The 19,634-nt window shown below is 43.4% G+C and overlaps 1 long non-coding RNA gene and 1 other non-coding gene across 2 annotated transcripts; one reads left to right on the forward strand and one right to left on the reverse strand.

Moving 5' to 3' along the window:
- Positions 1 to 814: 814 nt before the first annotated feature.
- On the reverse strand, positions 815 to 19,387 carry LOC141567850 (uncharacterized). Its single transcript, XR_012490746.1, has 3 exons — positions 18,946 to 19,387; positions 4,082 to 4,149; positions 815 to 2,246 (listed from the first exon to the last, which is right to left on the reverse strand). It is a non-coding gene; the product is annotated as an uncharacterized LOC141567850 (long non-coding RNA).
- TRNAK-CUU (transfer RNA lysine (anticodon CUU)) lies at positions 12,549 to 12,622 on the forward strand. The gene has a single exon. It is a non-coding gene; the product is annotated as a tRNA-Lys (tRNA).
- Positions 19,388 to 19,634: the final 247 nt, after the last annotated feature.

The following is a 19,634-nucleotide window of genomic DNA, read 5'->3' on the forward strand; positions in this document are numbered from 1 at the left end:
AGAAGATGAGGAAACGGTGGGACAATGAAGTCCTGCCAAGGGGGCACGTCCAGCACCTGTCCTGCCAGTGCTGGCACACAGTAGATGCTCAATGAATGCTTGTCGAATTAAATTGATGTAATTAAAACATCCCTAAAGTACTGTGTTTGTCAAAGACTGCCAGTTATTCCCCCAAACCATCTCCCTTTCTTACATCTTTATAGAACACCCACTTTTTGTTTGAGCACATGGCTACTCAGAATAAAAATGATTTTTCTGAGTCACCCTTGAAGCAGTGTGATGTAGTTGGCCGAGCTTTGACCCGTGAGATGTAACTAGCCATACCACATGACAGCTTCCAGGAGCATTCCATAAATGACTACGTATGTCCTTTGCCTTTCTCCTTCCTGCTAGCTGGAATGTGTATGTGATGGCTGGTCCTGAGCAGCCACATTGGACCAGGAAGTGATTATGTGACTAGAGACCACGCACAGCAAGACAGAAGACTCCTGGATGTTTGAGGACTTTGTGGGCCACAATCCCAGCCCTGGACTGTCTATCCCCAGACTTCCATAGAAAAGAGAAACATGCTTCTAGCCTGTGTAAGTCACTGGTATTTGTGTCTCCTACTAACTGACATTAATCCAAATCGACACGCCATTCATTTTGTACCTAGAAGTCCTAGTGTTTATGAAATGAATAATTGCCACAGTAGTAATGCTCATTATTGAACAATAACTAAAAATGAGGAAATATAGAAAACTTTCTTATAAGGATAAAAGAGAAAATTTGAGACTCATGCCCGAGTTCTGAATAAATAAACAAGGAAAACACATTAAGAGTGAAAGCACATGGTAATTTTATAAGAAGCGATTGTGAGCTCTAGAGAAGGTGTCCTGTAGCTCCCAAAAGAGGTCCTGTGTCTACATCGTGACGTGACCGCCTGCTGTCCCAGCCGTAACGAGCATTTATCATGCACAATTTGAAACAACTGCCTTGGAATTGGGCAGGAAGTTTAGGGTGGGGAGGATTTCTTTTCTTAGAGAGCTCCCTGGGGAAACGGGAATGGAGGTGCTCTTTTTCTGTGGATAAACTGCCCTACAAGCAAGTAGAAGCCTTCAGATTTATCTAATTTCACTTAAAGTTGCTTCAAAGAGGGGAATGTTCTTTGCAAACAAAAGCTTTTGTCTGAAGCACCCAACAGTTTGGAGGCCCTGAAGGGACTCAGTCATAGTAGGTGGCAGATGTAGGACACTTTCTTACTCACTATCACGTGGGCATGACCGGCACACTTCGGGGGGCAGGGCAGGCCCATCTCACAGCTGAGGAAATACGCTTGCTGGAGTCAGACTTTTGGAGAAGTGGAAGAAGGTCTGAAGAGGCAGCTGGACAGTCGAATCTGTGCCTTTCACCACTAGGGCAACTGCCTCGCATGGGAGACTCTCAGCAAGTGACAGAAACCCACATCCAACTAGCTTAAGCAAACAAACACAGGTGAGAAGGAATCTGCAGATTCAAGTCATGGGAGTGGATTCAGGCCTGGCTGGGTCCTCAGGCCCAATCTGAGTCCTCCCACAGGACTCTGGGCCTCCTGGCGCCTCCCTGTGTGGTCTGCTCAGGCTCCAGAGAAGCCAGTCCCCCTCTCTGAACTCTTCTGACCAGTGTGATTAGCTATCACTGGACAGTTTGGGTCAGGGGCTCATTCAGGACCGACTGCTCTTTCCAGCTGGGCTCAGTCTGGATCATGCGCCCAGTCCCAGTTGCTTTCTTATTTTTTGTTTATTTGTTTGTTTTTGCAGGGGGCGGGCCAATGTGATTGACAGTGCAGGCCAGCATCGAGACTAGTCTCCAGGAGGACAGCAGGGTGTCACAGACTAAAACACAGATGGCTACAAAAAAGCATCCTCTCACAGTCCTGAGCAGCGGCCGGCCGGCGCCTGCATGCTCCTCACCAGAGAGGCGTTTTGTCTCCACTCTCCAGGTGCCAGCTGTCCTCCTTCCCCCATGAAGGGGCCGCTATATGGGCCATTTCAGCATTCAGGCTCCCACTAAAGCTGAGCGGCAGGGCCGTGCAGGCGCTCTGCCAGCAAACCTGCCACTGCTAAAGGCTTCTTCAATTTCGGTGCAACGCGCAGGCATGAGAAAGACAACAGCCAGGAGACCTTGGGCACCTAGGGAGGGTCCTCAGGGTCCAGGCCTTTGACGTAGAACGGGATACACATTAATACGTCAGCTTCCTGCGGGCCCGGCAGCCTCGGTTCAGGAACCTGATGGAAAGCAGACACACAGGTGTAGTGACCACAGCCCCAGATTTTCAGCACAGAGCTGGTTTCAAATTTGATGGCTGGTGCAGGCATCAGGCCATGCATCCCGACATTTTCTTCCTAATCCATGGATGCCCTATAGTGGCTCTAGGTGATGGAGACTTGGTTTGAAAGTCGCCAAAGTCCCAACCAACACCTCCCAGCCTACCTGCAGTCCCAGGGTCAGACACCCCATTAAGGAGACTGAGCTGAGCACTGTCGGTTGTATGGAGCACACACGAACCGGGTGACATGGAACTATGGTGCTTCCATGCTTCTAATGAGGCCATTTGTCTCCTGGGCCTGGGCAGACAGACAAGAACCCTGATGCCAGTGTCATGGGAAAGGAGGGTGCAGCCCTGGGATGGAGCCCCTTAGAAATTCTGCAAGGCTCTACAAAGAGCAGCATGTGTGCGAGTCTGACAACTAAGTTCGCAAACTTGCCCCCGTGCGCCTACATTGGCAGCACTGCACCAGCAGCTCGGGAAGGTTTCATAACCTTGGTACATCAGTGTCTCGTGGCTGTGTTCGTGTCGACAGGTGGTGGTGTCTCGCTGAGTGGCGTTCATTATTGTTGTCGTGTGTTTTTGTGTCTTGTCGTGAGAATGTCTGAGCTTGAATTAGAGCAATGGACAAACATCAAATTTCTTGTTAAACTTGGTAAGAGTGGATGTGAAATCAGGGACATGTTAGTCCAAGTTTATGGGGATAATGCCATGAAGAAAATGGCAGTGTATAATTGGATTAAATGTTTTTCTGAAGGGAGAGAACACGTCACTGATGAAGAGAGGTCAGGGCAGGCAGAACTGATTAAAGCATTGCAAAAATTCATCAAATTGTGCATCAAAATGGTTGGCTAACTGTGAGAAGCATAGCAGACCAAGTAAATACCAATAGAGAGACAGTTAGGAAAATCTTAACTGAAAATCTTGGCATGAGAAAGGTGTGTGTAAATATGGTCCCGAAGGAGCTCTTACATCACGACAATGTACCAGCTCACACCGCACTGTCTGTGAGGGAGTTTTTAGCCAGTAAACAAATAACTCTATTCAAACACCCTCCCTACTCACCTGATCTGGCCCCCAATGACTTCTTTCTTTACCCAAAAATAAAGGAAATATTGAAAGGAAGACATTTTGATGACATTCAGGCCATCAAGGGTATTATGATGACAGCTCTGATGGCCATTCCAGAAAAAGAGTTCCAAAATTGCTTTGAAGGGTGGACTAGGCACTGGCATGGGTGCATAGCTTCCCAAGGGGAGTACTTCGAAGGTGACTGAAGTGATATTCAGCAGTGAGGTATGCAGCACTTTTTCTAGGATGAGTTTATGAACTTAAGTGTCAGACCTCATATATGGCTTTTCAAAACTGTGAAATCAAATTCATGTATTACCTCTCTCTCTCAAGAGAAGGTTGGAGGCAAAAAGTATTTCAAAAGAAAAAAAAATTTTTTAAAGTTCATTTGCAAAAAAGGGGCAAACGATCCAGCTTCAGTGAGACCAGCTCATTCAATAAAAAATCCAGCAAGTGTCTAATGTCAGAAAGCCCTCCCAGCTCCCCAGTTTCCATCTGTATTCAGATGGAGAGACATCAGCCCCTCACGTAGTGCTCACCCACAAGTGTGTTACATCCTCAGATGCCAACCCTGAATGTTAGGCAGAGAGACCATGCTCACAGGAAGTGCTCCAGCTTCTGTTCTTTGAAGACCAGCACTAGACCGAATGAGTGTGTGATTTTTCTTTTCTGTGAAGGCACAAAGTGTTTTCCTCCCTGACTGTGGACATGTTCAGTACTCACATCACACGATGAGTCATTTGTTTCCGTTTTGATCCATTCCTCTCCTTATTGCAGTATCAATCCAGGCCCTTCAAAGACATAATCCAAATCAGTATCACCCCCAAGAGGACACTTTTTTCTTCTACTCAGATCAGGAAGTTCATAGGGCTATAAGGAAAAGTGGCTTAAACAAAAATGACATATGTCCCTTCTCATTAAAGAAGATAAGAGGGGCTGACCCGGTGGCTCAGGCGGTTGGTTAGAGCTCCGTGCTCCTAACTCCGTAAAGCTGCTGGTTCGATTCCCACATGGGCCAGTGGGCTCTTAACCACAAGGTTGCCAGTTCAATTCCTCGAGTCCCGCAAGGGATGGTGGGCAGCGCCCCCTGCAACTAAGATTGAACATGGCACCTTGAGCTGAGCTGCCGCTGAGCTCCCGGATGGCTCAGGAGGTCGTCCTCTCAACCACAAGGTTGCCGGTTCGACTCCCGCAAGGGATGGTGGACTGTGCCCCCTGCAACTAGCAACGGCAACTGGACCTGGAGCTGAGCTGCGCCCTCCACAACTAAGACTGAAAGGACAACAACTTGAAGCTGTACGGCACCCTCCACAACTAAGATTGAAAGGACAACAACTTGACTTGGAGAAAAAGTCCTGAAAGTGCACACTGTTCCCCAATATAGTCCTGTTCCCCTTCCCCAATAAAAAAAATAAAAATAAAAAAATTAAAAAAAAGAAGATAAGAGACAAAGTCATGCCCAAGTTGCTTGATTCTGTTTCTTTCAGCTTTTTTCGTATTCCCTGAACACCCTCTCAGACACATGAGCCATTACATCAGTTATCTTAATGAAGAAAGATCGTTATTCTTGGTGCTTCCTTTTCACCCTGGGAGTCTTTTATCGTTGAAGAGGCTGAGGTTTGTTGCTTTGGGAGAAGGCTGAGCTTAGAGGTCAGAGGATCTTTGGCTTTGACTTCTAAAACAAGGTCTTGAACCTACCAGAGACAGAGTGTTGAAATCAAAGCTTTTATTTGCAAGCACCTGACTTTCTGAGTTAGAGTAATAAGGGTGTTAGAGTCTCATAAGAGCAGAAGGAACACACACACACATATGCACACACATGCACACACATGCACACATGCACATACACACAAACACATACACACATACATACACACATACACACAGCCATACACAAACATACACATACATACACACACACACATACACACACAGAGATACACACAGAGACACACACACACACACACACTTGGATGAGCTTGTGCTTCCCCACCACTCCCAGAGGCGAGGAACACCTCCTGGGTTGGGGACTTTGGGTCTGTTTTGCCGAGAAGGCCCAACTCTGATTCTAACTCCTGCCCTTCTCACACTGCAGCCTCTGAGAAGTTCATTGCTTTTTTCGTTCACTCACTGAACAAATAGTTACTGAACCTCTATTTTGTCCCTCCCAAATAGAGACTGTGTTGGGTTTGGGTCACACCATGGCACACTGAAGACCCGATTCTGAGCTCACTCTGAGGGTGATTCTCATGAGGATCCCCCACGCACCATGCCAACGAGCCCACATGCTTCCACTCACCTGGGGGGAGACTCAGAAAGGAAGTGCAGGGGTTGAACTGTGACCCCCAAAATTCATATGTTCAAATGCTAACTTCTAGGACCTCAGAATATGACCTTTTTTGGAGACAAGGTCTTTCCAGAGGTAAACAAGTTAAAAGGAGGTCATTAGGGTGGCCCTACTCCAGCATACCCAGCATCCGTCTAAAAAGGACATTTGGAGACAGACATTCACACAGGAAGAACACCGTGTGAAGATGAAAATGGCCATCTTTGGGCTAAGGAAAGAGGCCTGGATTCCTCAGAGGAACCAAGCCTCTGACACCTTGGACTTCTGGCCTTCAGGACAGTGAGACAAACCACTCAATCTGTGGTACAGTCTGAGTTACAGCCGCCCAAACGAATGAATACAGGATCTAACCCAAGCCCTTCAAAACCTTTATCTCCTGCGACGTACAGAGGTCCCTGGAGCACACGGAAGTGTGTCTGCGTCCCCTAAAGACTTCATGGGCCCTGCTTGTCCTTCCCAGCAGTGGGTGGAGCCAGTGGGATATCAAAGTGGGTGACTTTGGGATTGCTGCTCTTTCTGTTCCCCCAAATCTTTTGAGAGGTACCTGCCCACCCATATGCCAGTGGTCCTTTTCTTTGGGAAGTTCCTTCTCCCTGTCCCAGTGACAGAGGACACCTATCGGTCACATTGGGGAGCCCCTTCTCTAGCCATTGCTTACTGAACCAGGGGTGCAACCCTGATTCAAGCTAGGCTGATTGGATTTTCATGTTTCCGTAATTGTTGCTTAGCACGATAAAGATTTGGAGATTTTGGCTGAACCTGGAAGTGTAAATCTGGAGCTGAGGCTGTCCATTCTCTAAGGTAGGCCGGAGGAGGTGCAAGCTCTGACTGCAGGAAGGAAAGAACAAAGGGAACATTCAAAGGGGAGGGAGGCAAGCAGCAGGGAGCCGTGCGGAGGCCTCTGACTCTCTGTCCAGTCCCTCCAATGGCTGCCTCTCACACACCCTCCCAATAAACTCCCCTCCCACCTTTGCTTTAGCTACCCTGTTTCCCTGAAAATAAGACCTAGCCAGATAATCAGCTCTAATGTGTCTTTTGGAGCAAAAATTAATATAAGACCTGGTATTACATTATATTATATTATTATATTATAATATAATATTACATTATATTATATTAGTATTATATTATATTAAAGACCCAGTCTTATATTTTAGTAAAACAAGACCGGGTCTTATATTAATTTTTGCTCCAAAAGACTCATTAGAGCTGATTGTCTGGCTACGTCTTATTTTCAGGGAAACACGGTACCTAGGCACTTTCTTTGTGCTTGCTACCAAATCTGTAACATATCTCCTTCTCTTCATGTAGCCTAGTACCTCTAAATGTGTAATTGTAGACATCTTCCATAATCTGAAATCATGTATCCAGTTTTCAGTACAGGTACACAAATGCTAATTACCTTTTGGCTGGAAATAAATACAATAGTTAAGTGTATGTATTAAGGCAAACTTGAACTCAAGTCCCAGCTCTGCCAGTCACTTGCCGTGTAATATTAGACAAGTTTCTTAATCTCTCTTAGTCTTGGTCTCCTCACCTGGAGAATGGAGGTCATAACGCACCTACCTCAGGAGGTTGCTGTGAGAAACCAGTTCCACACACAGTATGGCAGGTGTGTATCTGTTCACAAACTTATCACTTATATTTGCTAAGATTCCAAAAGAATGATGTCATTTGTTTAATTACTTATATATATTTGCACTGGAAAAAATCTAGATCTAAACACAGCAAAATTGGATCTCTGGGTGATTTAACTTTTTTTTTTGTCTCTATTTTTTCATTGTCCAACAAAAAGCACATATTACTTCTATCAAATACATTAAGGGAAAATACATTCCTAAGTCAGGGGCCAGAAGTCTTTTTGTCAGAGACATTTTGGAAAGAGGATCATACTGTAATCTTTGAAGTAAGATATAACCTTAAGAACCTTAATTCGGACATTTCTCTTTATGAACTGATGAAAAACTAAACACAAGAATGTTTAATGAATATATATCTACAAGTTACTTTGAAATGTATCAAAAATTCAGATGGCTTGAAGGGTGGGTGGAGGGATGGATGGCGAGGCGATAGAGCAAATGTAGTCAGGCATCAGTGGGAGGCTGTAGGTGCAGGTACTCCGGTGTTCGTGTACAATTCTTGCCACATTCTCTATGCTTGATATTTTTCATAATAAAATGTTGGGGAAATTCATGAATACATGGAGGTTCTACCAGTTCCAGTCGTGCAGAAGTAGAGGAAAAAGGAAAAGCTCCCCTTCACAGTTCACCCCCACCCCACTCCTCTCCCCACAAGTAAGTTCTATACATTCTACTGTAAGCCCTTAGATGTCGTCTGCTCACTTTTTAGATGAGGTCACCATGGCCCAGAGCAATTCCAGGTCTTGCCAACACTTCCCTGCAGGTTAAAAGGCTTCTGTCCCTCCGTGTAAGTCCCTGTCATTATTCTCTGTATCTCCCAGAGCTTTCACTGCCCTCTATGTCTCTCTCCTCACCCAACCAGCAAGGGTGCCATTAGAGTTATTGAAGCTCATAAAGTACTTTCAACTTGCTTCAATGAAAGACACTTGAAGGAATCAAATTTATCATCCCCAGTGACAAGAGTTTTTTCTTGCCAGAGTGAAATTCAAAACTAGACTCCAGTATGTGCACCTACACCAGCTGATAACATGTAAATAACTGCAAATCCACCTCAACTTTGCCCTTCAGAAAGACACTGCCTTGCAATGAGGAGCCATAAAAATGATTCCAACACACTAACCAGCCCGGAATCTGGAGTGTAGAGTCCTTCCAAGCTAATAAGAAAACTGGGTGTGCTGTCTGCAAATGGGCAAAAGGCTACAAACATGCCAGTCACAGAGGAAAAAAATAGCCAGTAAGCATATTCCACACACATTCCACCAAAAATAAAGTTGAACTTCTCAAGTAAAGAAAGAAAAACAAATGAAGTCAACAATCAATACTTTTTCACCCATATAATTTCTAAAGAAAAGGGTGATTAATACCCAGTGTTGGGAGGAGGCCCATTCAGCCCCTTCTGTCCCTGTACAGCTCCACCCACCCCTTTTCTTCACTTTTTCACTCTTTTCTTCTGCAGCTAAGGGTTGGCAGGCTATGTATCTTGAGTCTTAGTTTTCTTTCAGTCCCAGAAGTCACTTATTTGGCTCTACAGCCAAAGGGAACTTACCCATGTTTGGGGAAATACCAGGTACACATTAGGCCAATTTGGAGAATTATGTGATCAGGGAGTTAATTCCACAGAAATTAGCATAAGCATTATTTCCCAGTAGAGACCTGGTCCAGAAAAAAATTCAGCTGGAGATGATGCATCCTTTTAGGAAAAGGGCAACTTTCCTACTATCTTGCCACTTTCAAAGCAAACAATGCCAATTTAAACAAAAGGAGTTGGTAAGAGAACAAGATGTGGGATACAGGTGCGCAGGCCAACTTTACTCCATATTTTCCCTTCCAGGCAGCACTTTATTGCTGAAGTCACAGGTGGGAACACTTGTCAAAACATTTGGGAAACATGCGTAGCCAGTTAGCTCAGTTGGTTAGAGCATGGTGCTAATAACACCAAGGCTGCCAGTTCAATCCCCTCATGGGCCATTGTGAGCTGCGCCCTCTTAAAAAAAAAAATTTGTGAAATCTGACAGCAGGCAGGACAACAGAGGAAAAACACACTTTGTTCTGGAAATGTTAGCACCTGAGACCAGTATGTCCAACTTAAAAAAAAAAATCACACACAAACATACACACAACATGCGCAAATGTGCGCACATGGCTACCCCACCATCCCTATGCACAGAGCAGAGACAGCAGACTGAAACGCACTCCCAATCTTTCTGTGAGAGGCCTATTAGCTCATATTCATATCTGTGGTCTGAGCAGAGGCTTTTAGTTAAACACACATCTAGGGACCATCTACAATCCTCTCCAGAGAATTGGGTGGCCAGTGGGTGTCATCTTCCTGTTTTTCGTCTGCCCCACCCCAGGTCATTGGGTATCTCAGAGAAAGGAGCTTCTGTACATGCCTGGCACCCTGGCTTTTGTGTCTGCCGCAATAAATCAGAGGACACAATCATTGATAGCATGGCTCTGGTGGCCAGCTGGGTTTGTATCTACAGGTTCAAAAGGATGGTAGCAAACAAAGAAACAGGTCTTAACTGGTTATCACCGCAGGGCTCAGCATAGAGGGTGCACAGAAACACCATCTCCTAGTCTTCCCCTGAAATAGGTATATTTGTGTATTTAAAAGCTGCTGCCTGAGGATCTGGACTACAATCCACTTGAACCTAGTTGCTGACTGCGGTCTTCTCCTTTGGCCCATTGACAAGTCCTGGCACACCCTCAACTACTAAGTTGAGCGAGCCACTAAGATTAAAGCAAGCTGCTTGGACAATCACAAAGGTTTTAGGGACAACTAAGAGCTAGAACAGGGTTCAACCATGAGGTCCATCTCTTACATGAGGCCACTGTCTCAAGACTGGGAAAGATGACTGTTTTATCTAATGCATAGGAATCAACACAAAGAGTTGAGAAAAATGAAGAAAAAGAGGAATATATTCCAAATAAAAGAACAAGATAAAATGTCAGAAAAAGAACTGACTGAGATGGAGATAAGTGATTTACCTGATAATGAGTTCAAAATAAGGATTACAAAGATACTCAGGAGAAGACTGGATGAAAAAAGTTAGAATTTGAAAGGAGATAGAAAATAAAAGAAAGCACCAATTAGAAACAACAGAGCTGAAGAATAAAATAATTGCACTGAAAAATACAATAGAGATGTTCAGCAGACTAAATGAGGCAGAAAAAAGGATCAGTGAACTCAAAGACAGGGCACTAGAACTTACCCAATCAGAGCAGCAAAAAGAATTAAAAAAGAGTAAGATCGCTTGAGGGACTTATGAGACAAGATCAACTAGACCAACATTAGTACTCTAGGATCCCCAGAAGGAGAAAAGAGAAAGAAAGGAGCAAAAGCTTTATTTGAAGAAATAATGGCTAAAAACTTCTCTAACTTGGGGAAGGAAGCAGACATCCAGATCCAGGAAACCCAGAAAGTCCCAAATATGATGAACCAAAAGAGACCCACATCAAGACACATTATAATTAAAGTGTCAAAAGTTAAAGACAAGGAGAGACTCTTAAAAGCAGCAAGAGAAAAGCAACTTGTTACATACAAGGGAACCCCCATAAGATGATCAGCAAATTTGTCAGCAAAATCTCTGCAAGCCAGAAGGGAGTGAGATAATACAGTCAAATGCTGAAGAACTGCCAATCAAGAATACTCTACCTGTCAAAGTCCTTCAGAACTGAAAAAAAGATAAAGATTTTTCCGGACAAGCAAAAGCTGTAGGAGTCATTGGCCACTAGACTGGCCATACAAGAAATATTAAAGGGGCTTCTTTAAGCTGAAACAAAAGGGCACTAATTATTAATAAGAAAACATCTGAATGCATAAATTTCACTGGTAAAAGTAAATATGTAATAAAATTCAGAATAATCTAATGTTGTAAAGGTAGCGGGTTAATCATTTAAAAAGCTAGTATGGATGTTAAAAGACAAAAGTAGTAAAAATAACTATATAATAGTTTGTTAATTGATACACAAGATAAAAAGATATAAATCGTGACATCAAAACATAAAGTGTGTGTGTAGGAATAAAAACGTAGAGGTTTAGAATGCATTCAAACTTAGGTTGTTATCAACTTAAAATAGACTGCTATAAATATAAGCTGTTTTATGTAAGTATCATGGTAACCACAAAGTAAAATTCCATTGTAGGTACACAAAAGAGAAAGAGAAAGGAATACAAGCACACCACTACAGAAAATCATCAAATCACAAAAGAAGAGAACAAGAGAAGAGGAAAGAAACAAAGAAACAAACAACACAGTCAGAAAACAATTAACAAAATGGCAATAAGTCCAAAACTTTAAATAATTGCTTTAAATATAAATGGACTAAATTCTTCAATCAAAAACATAAAATGGCTGAATTGGTTAAAAAACAAGACCCATCATTATGCTGCTTACAGAGACTTACTTCAGATATAAGGCACACAGAGATTGAAAGTGAAAAGCAGGAAAAAGATATTCCATCAAAATAGAAACCAAAAGAAAGCTGGGATAGCTATACTTATATAAAAATAGACTTTAAGACAAAGACTGTATATAATGAGAGACAAAGAAGATAATTATATAATGATAAAGGGATCAATCCAACAAGAGTTTATAATATTTGTAAAGATTTATGCATCCAACATAGGAGCACCTAAATATATGAAACAAATATTAACAGACCTAAAGCGCTAAATAGACAACAATACAATAATAGTAGGAGACTTTAATACCTCACTTTCATCAATAGATAGATCATCCAGACAGAAAGTCAATAAAGAAATATTGGCCTTAAACCAAATGGACTTAACAGATATTTACAAAACATTTCATCCCAAAACAACAGAATATATATTCTTCTCAAATGCATATGGAACATTCTCCAGGATAGACCACAAGTTAGGCCACAAAACAAGTCACAATAAATTTAAGAAGACTGAAACAATAGCAAGCAACTTTTCCAACCACAATGCTATGAAACTAGAGACCAATCACAAGAAAACTGGAATATTTACAAATGTATGGAGATTAAACAGTATGGTATTGAACAACCAGTGTGTCAAAGAAGAAATCAAAGAGAAATAAAAAAAAAAATACCTTGACACAAATGAAAATGGACATACAACAAACAAAAATGTAAGGGATGCAAAAAAAAAAGCAGTTCTAAAAAGAGAGTTCATAGAGATAAATGCCTACATGAAAAAACAAGGAAGAGTGCTGGCCCGGTGGCTCAGGTGGTTGGAGCACCGTGCTCTTGACACTGAGGTCGTGGGTTCGATTCCCACATGGGCCAGTGATCTGCGCCCTCTACAGCTAAGGTTGTGAACAACAGCTCTCCCTGAAGCTGGGCTGCCGTGAGCTGCAACAGGCTACTGTGTGCTGCCGTGAGTGGCCAGTGGCCAGTGTGAGTGGTCAGCAGCCATCGTGAGCGGCCGGCAGCCAGTGAGAGCTGCCGTGAGTGGCTGACCGACAACTGCTGACCGGCTGCGGGGAGGAGCACAAGGCTCATAATACCAGCATGGGCCAGGGAGCTGTGTCCTACACAACTAGACTGAGAAACAACATCTTGAACCAGAGTGGGGCTGGGGGGAAGGTGGAAGAAGGGGAGAAAGCAAAAAAAAAAGGAAGATCTCAAACAGACAACCTAACTTTGCACCTCAGGGAACTAGAAAAATGAGAAGAAATGAAGCCCAAAGTTAGTAGAAAAAAGGAAGTAACAAAGATCAGAGTGAAAATAAATGAAATAGAGGCTAAAAAGACAGTAGAAATGATCAATGAAATGAATAGCTGGTTCTTAGAAAAGATAAACAAAATTGATAAACTTTTAGCTAGACTCACCAAGAAAAAAAGAAGAGAAGACTACATTTAAAAAACCAGAAAGGAAAGAGATGTTACAATTGATGCCACAGAAATACAAAGGATCATAGGAGATCATATGAGCAATTACACACCAACAAATTGTACTACATTGAAGGAATGGATAAATTCCTAGAAACATACAACCTACCAAGACTGAATTACAAAGAAACAGTAAATCTAAGCAGACCAATAACTAGTAAGAAAATTAAATCAGTAATCAGAAACTTTCCAACAAACTAAAGTCCAGGATCAGATGTTTTCACTGGTGAATTCTACCAAACATTTGAGGAATTAATACCAATACTGTCTCAAACTCTTCCAGAAAATAGAAGAGGAGGAAACTTTGTAACTTATTTTATGAGGCCAGCATTACCCTGATACCAAAACCAGACAAGAACACCACAAGAAAAGAAAATTATAGGCCAATATCCCTGCTGAAAATAAATGCAAAAATCTTCAACAAAATATTAGCAAACTGAATTCTGCAATACATGAGAAGGGTCATGAACCATGATCAAGTGGACTTCATCTAGGGATCAAGGATGATCGGCATCTACACACCACGCTGTGTGACACACCACTTCAACAAAACGAAAGATTAAAATCACATGATCTTCTCAAGAGTCGCAGAAAAAACATCTGAAAAAAATGAACATTCATTTATGTTCAAAACTCTCAACAAAGTAGGTATAGAGGGAATGTACCTCAGTATAAAGGAAGTAACAAAGGTAACATTATACTCAACAGTGAAAAGCTGAAAGCTTTTCCTCTAAGATCAGGAACAACAAGGATGTTGCCACTTTTATTTGCCGTAGTATTGGAAGGCCGAGCCACAGCAACTAAACAAGAAACAGACATAAAAGGCATCCAAATTGAAAAGAAAGACATAAAACTGTTATTATTTTTAGATGACATGATTATAATATATATAGAAAACCCTAAGGACTTAACCAAAAACTATTAAAACTAACCAACAAATTCAGTAAAGTTGTGAGGTACAAAATAAATATACAAAAATATGTTGCACTTCTATACACTATTAATAAACTATCAGAAAGAGAAATTAAGAACACAATCCCATATACAATTGCATCAAAAAGACCTAGAAATAACTTTAACCAAGGAACTGAAAATTTTTCATTGATGAAAGAAATTGAAGAAGACACAAATAAATGAAAAGATGTTTTGTGCTCATGGATTGGAAGAATTAATATTGTTAAAATGCCCATACTACCCAAAGCGATCTACAGGTTCAATGCAATCCTTGTCAAAATACCAATGGCATTTTTCACAGAAATAGTCCAAATAATCCTAAAATTTCTATGGAACCGCAAAAAAACAATGAACAGCCAAAGCAATCTTGAGAAAGAAAAACAAAGCAGGAGGCATCACGCTCTCTGATTTCAAACTATTTTACAAAGCTACAATAATGAAAACAGCATGGTGTTGGTATATAAACAGACACATAGATCAATGGAACAGAATAGAGAGCCCAGAAATAAACCCATGCCTATATGGTCAATTAATTTATGACAAAAGAGTCAAGTATATACAATGGGAAAAGGGCAGTCTCTTCAATAAATGGTGTTGGGAAAACTGAACAGCCACATGCAGAAGAATTAAACTGGACCCTATCTCATACCATACACAAAAATTACCTCAAATTGGATTATAACTTGAAAGTAAGACCTGAAACCATAAACCTCCTAGAAGAAAACATAGGCAGTAAGCTCCTTGATGTTGATCTTGGCAATGATTTTTTGGATTTGACACCAACAGTATAGGTCAACAAAAATGAAAATTAGCAAGTGGAACTACATCAAACGAAAAAGCTTCTGCACAACAAAGGAAACCACCAAGAAAATGAAATGGTAACCTAACAAATGGGAGAAAAATATTTGCAAATCATATATCTGATAAGGGGTTAATATCCAAAATATATAAAGAACACATACAATTCAATAACAACAACAACAACAACAATAAAATCCTACTAAAAAATGGGCGGAGGATCTGAATAAACATTTTATTTACAGAGAAGACATGTACATGGCCAACAGGTACATCAGCATCGCTCATCATCAGGGAAACGCAAATCCAAACCACACTGAGGTGCCACCTCACACACCTGGCAGAATGGCTGTCATCAATAAATCAACAAACAACGAGTGTGGGCGAGGATGCAGAGAAAAAGGAGCCCTCGTGCACGGTTGGAGGGATTATAAACTGGTGCAGCCACTGTGGAAAACAGCATGGAGGTGCCCCCAAAAATTAAAAATAAAACTATCATTTGATCCAGCAATTCCTCTTCTGGGTATTTATCCAAAGAAAATGGATATACTAACTTGAAAAGATACCTGCACCCCTGTGTTCATTGCAGCATTATTTACAATAGCCAAGACATGGAAACAACCTAAGTGTCCATCAATGGATGAGTGGGTAAAGAACACGTAGTATATTATACAATGGACTATTATTCAGCCTTAAAAAAGAAAGAATATTGCCATTTGTGACAACATGCATGGACCTTGAGGGCAGTATGCTAGTGAAAAAGTCAGACAGAGAAAGTCAAATGCCGTATGATCTCACTTATATATGAAATCTGAAAAAAAGCAAACCATAAAGACAGAGAACATATTGGTTGTTGCTAGAGATGGGAGGTGGGCAAAATAGGTGAAAGTGTACAAACTTACAGTTATAAAATACTTTAAGTCCTGGAGAAGTAATGTACAGCATGGTGACTTAGCAAATAATAATAGTTATCATTGATAGTTAGTAATACTGCATTGCATATTTAAAAGTTGCTAAGAGAATCGATCTTAAAAGTTTTTATCACAAGAAAAAAATTGTAACTGTGTGTGGTGATGGATGGTAACTAGACTTACATAGACTTATAGACTGAAATAATATAGTGTTATGTGTCCATTGTATCTCAATTACAAAAAAAAGAAGATAATACAGAACCTGGAATAAAAAGGTTTTAATTTTGATGAAGTCTAATTTACCTATTTCTTTTGTCACTTGTGCTTTTGGTATCATATCTAAAAATCTTGCTTAATCCAAGGTCACAAAGATTTAATGTTATGCTTCTCCTAAGAATTCTATAATTTTAGCTCTTACATTTAGATTTACCATCCACTTTGAGTAAATTTTTGTGTATGGTTTGAGGTGAGGGTCCCACTTCATTCTTTTACATGTAGATATCCAGTTTTCCCAGCACCACTGGTTGAAAAGAGTATTCCTCCCTCCATTGAATTTTCTTGGCACTTTTGTTGAAAACCAACTGACCGTTAGTCAAGGACTTCATATGACACAAGCTAACCCAATTACAGTTGTAAGTCTGGGGTGAGGCAGGTGACACATGTGACAAACATGTGCCTGATGGGGGCGGCCTGAGGGTCTCAAACGTGCTGGGCGCCTTCGAAGACCCTGACAAACATCACCTCGTGTCACCCTCAGAACAATCCCCTGAGGGTTCCCTCCTGCAGAGGAGGAAATTGAGGCACAAGGACACAGCCACTCAGCTGGTAAGAGGCCCAGCCAAGAACCAAAGCAAGGCAGTTGGCTCCCAAATTTGAACCCCCTCACTCTACACTGCCGTGTCTTGAGCTCTCAAAAAAGTAGCTATTGTTGTAAAAGAGTTTCAGATTTGAGGTGGTTTATGTACACATGCTGCTTTATAAACTCCACAGGGCCATTCCACCATATCAGCAGAAGACCCCAGGGTGTAGGGTTGGGTGCCCTGGCCATAACTATGACACGGCTGAGGACTTCTGTGGTGGGGGGGCTCTGCTCGCAGAGGAGCCTTTCCTGAACAGGAAGATTTCTGGGTCAGTCTTAAACCAGCTACAATGCACAAAGAAATGAGTAGGTTTGCTGTTATTAAGGCTTCCTCGATCTCACGGGGAGGTGTAGCCCGCCTGTTTCTGGAGTGGTTGAGAACACACAGAGTCCACCCCCTCACAGATGTGCACACACAAGAATGTCACTGTCCTGCATGCCAAGGTCTGGGTGGCTGCCTTTCCCTTGAGATGCTCTGTTAATTAGAAAGGAGGAGCCATGTGAGAGAGTAAACCTTCAGGCTGCAGAGGCTGTATCTGCAGGCTGTTGTCCTTGCAGCCACATTATTCTGTTCAGAAACTCAGCTGTTCTGAATTGCAAAGGCAGATGGATGATCACTGCCTTACAGAGAGAAGGGAAAGTGAGTTTGCTTCCTTCCGAGTAGGGTGGATGCAGATCAGAATAAATCTGCTTCTGATACGGACATGGCAGGAGCCCAGCATAGTGTCAGAGTTACCTGCCCTGGCCACGTGTGCACTTGGGGTCCCCGAGAAAGCACGCGGTCTCTACCACACAGCCTCTCCTGGGCTGTGCCATGCCCGGTCCCTGCCAGGAAGAGGGCAGTCAGCCAGAAAGGGCCATTTTTCATGAGACGCTTGTGCTGGTTTCTTATCACTGCAATGACCACAAACTTGGTGGTTTGAATAACACGCGTTCATCATGTCGCACTCGTGGTCAGAAGTCTGAAATGGGTTTGAAATCGAGCCGCCAGCAGGGGGTCTGCTCCTTCGGGGCTGAAGGGAGCCACCTCCTTACCGCTGCCCCAGCTCCTCAGCCTACAGTCTCCTAAGGCAGTTGCTGGGCTCCTGCCTCTGCGCCTGTCATTGCCAGTCCTCTGACTCTGACCCTGCTTCCCTCTCATAAGGACACTCGTGATTACATGGGATGCACCTGGGCCACCCAGGATCACCACCCCATCCCAAGGTCCCACCTAACTAAGTCACATCCACAGAGCCTCTCTCGCCCTCTAAAGTGACAGGACCCAGATTCTGGGTCTAGAATGTGGACAGCTTTGGGGCTGTTATGCTGCCTGTCACTCCATTGCAGCTCATTGTGCTTCCAAGGGAACAGGTTAGGGGCCCAGCCTGCCTGGCCTGCTCCAACCTGAGGCGGCAGCAGAAATGCACGATTGCACCTTTGTTGTCAGCCTTCCCCTTTCAATGACAGTGGGAGCTACTGGCAAGAAGTGGATGGCTGCCGTGTACCATTGCCCAGCTGGGGATATGCAGACATCATCACATCAGTCCTCCCAATGTTCTTGCAAATATTTTTCTCAGATGAGGAAGTGGAGACTTGGAGGCATGAACTGAAAACCCCAAGATCTCACATCTGGGAAGTGACCTCCAGGATTCACAACCAGCAGCCTGAGAGTCTGCTCCCAAATGCCACTCACGGCCCTAGTCACAACTGGCTGGCCCACAGAGGCGTCATGGGCAGGGTGCTTTCTCCCTGGCCTGTGTGCTTTCCTGACCATCTTACCTTCTCCAGGAGACATGGGTTCTTTGGGATGGAAGAGATGCAGCATCTCCCCTTCTCTCTCCCCCAGTGGCCAGCAGAGTGCTAGGTACACAGTGGGTGCCCAATAAATGCCTGTCACCTTGCCTTACATCACAAGTGTCTGCTAGGCTCCCAGACCTTGCTTCAGTCTCTTCCTGCAAGCCAGAGTGACTAACCCCCGAGAGACTCTCAGGGCCCCAGCATCTACCTGGAACTGACTGAGGCCCCTGCGGTAGCTGTGGCTTCATGCGAGAACTAAGGCAAACACACAGGTCTATACCCTCCCGTGTGCTCGTTTCTTCACAAAGAAATGCCCTGGGAGGAACGGCCTCCTTCACATCGCAGTCACACCGCAGTGTAAGCACAGCAACACGGCCATCAACATAGCAAACTATTTAGTAAAGTATTTTGACTACGAACCAGTCCCAGGTCTGGTGCATGGGGTTGCTGGTCCGGAAGGATGGTCCCAGAGGTTCGGTCTGAGTCCGAAGTGGAGTAGAAGGTTCTCGGAGCTGAGGAGCAGCGTGGTCACCTCTCAGTCGGGAGCGGCTCTCTGAGCTGTCAGAGTCCTGAGCTCGAAGGATTTCATCAGAGCTGCATGACGTCACCTTATCAGTCCTCACAGACTTGTTTCCTATCAGCCCAGGCAGGAGCTACACCCACCGTCTGGTGGTTGTTCACTTGTCTGTCTTCATGGGGAATTTCCACAGAACTCAGGGTCCAAGATGGGGTCACTCGTGCTCATATAAAAACACGTTTTTCAGGGGTTCTCTACACACCTTACCTGCCTCAGGTTTAAATCCCGCTTCTCTCCCTGGAGAGTCCACAGTTCCCTGTGGGGTCAGCACATATTGGGCCCCACACCCGGCATCGCTCCTCAGGGCCTTACCTGTCAGAGGCCCAAAGCAGAAGGCACCGTATGATACGTTTCTGTTTTATAAGTCACATCTCTTAAGACTCCTGGTGCTTCAAGCCACAACTCCTTTCACTTTAATCTAGGAGCTTCCAGCCTCTACGATCCCCACGTGTCCCTTAGGCACGTCCTCTGTGCTGACTTGAGCCGGGGGCCTGAAGGTCAGGTGGTGCAGCCCCTTTGTGCCTGTGCAGAG

Source organism: Rhinolophus sinicus, linkage group LG12, assembly GCF_036562045.2.
Source record: "Rhinolophus sinicus isolate RSC01 linkage group LG12, ASM3656204v1, whole genome shotgun sequence".
NCBI lineage: Eukaryota > Metazoa > Chordata > Mammalia > Chiroptera > Rhinolophidae > Rhinolophus > Rhinolophus sinicus.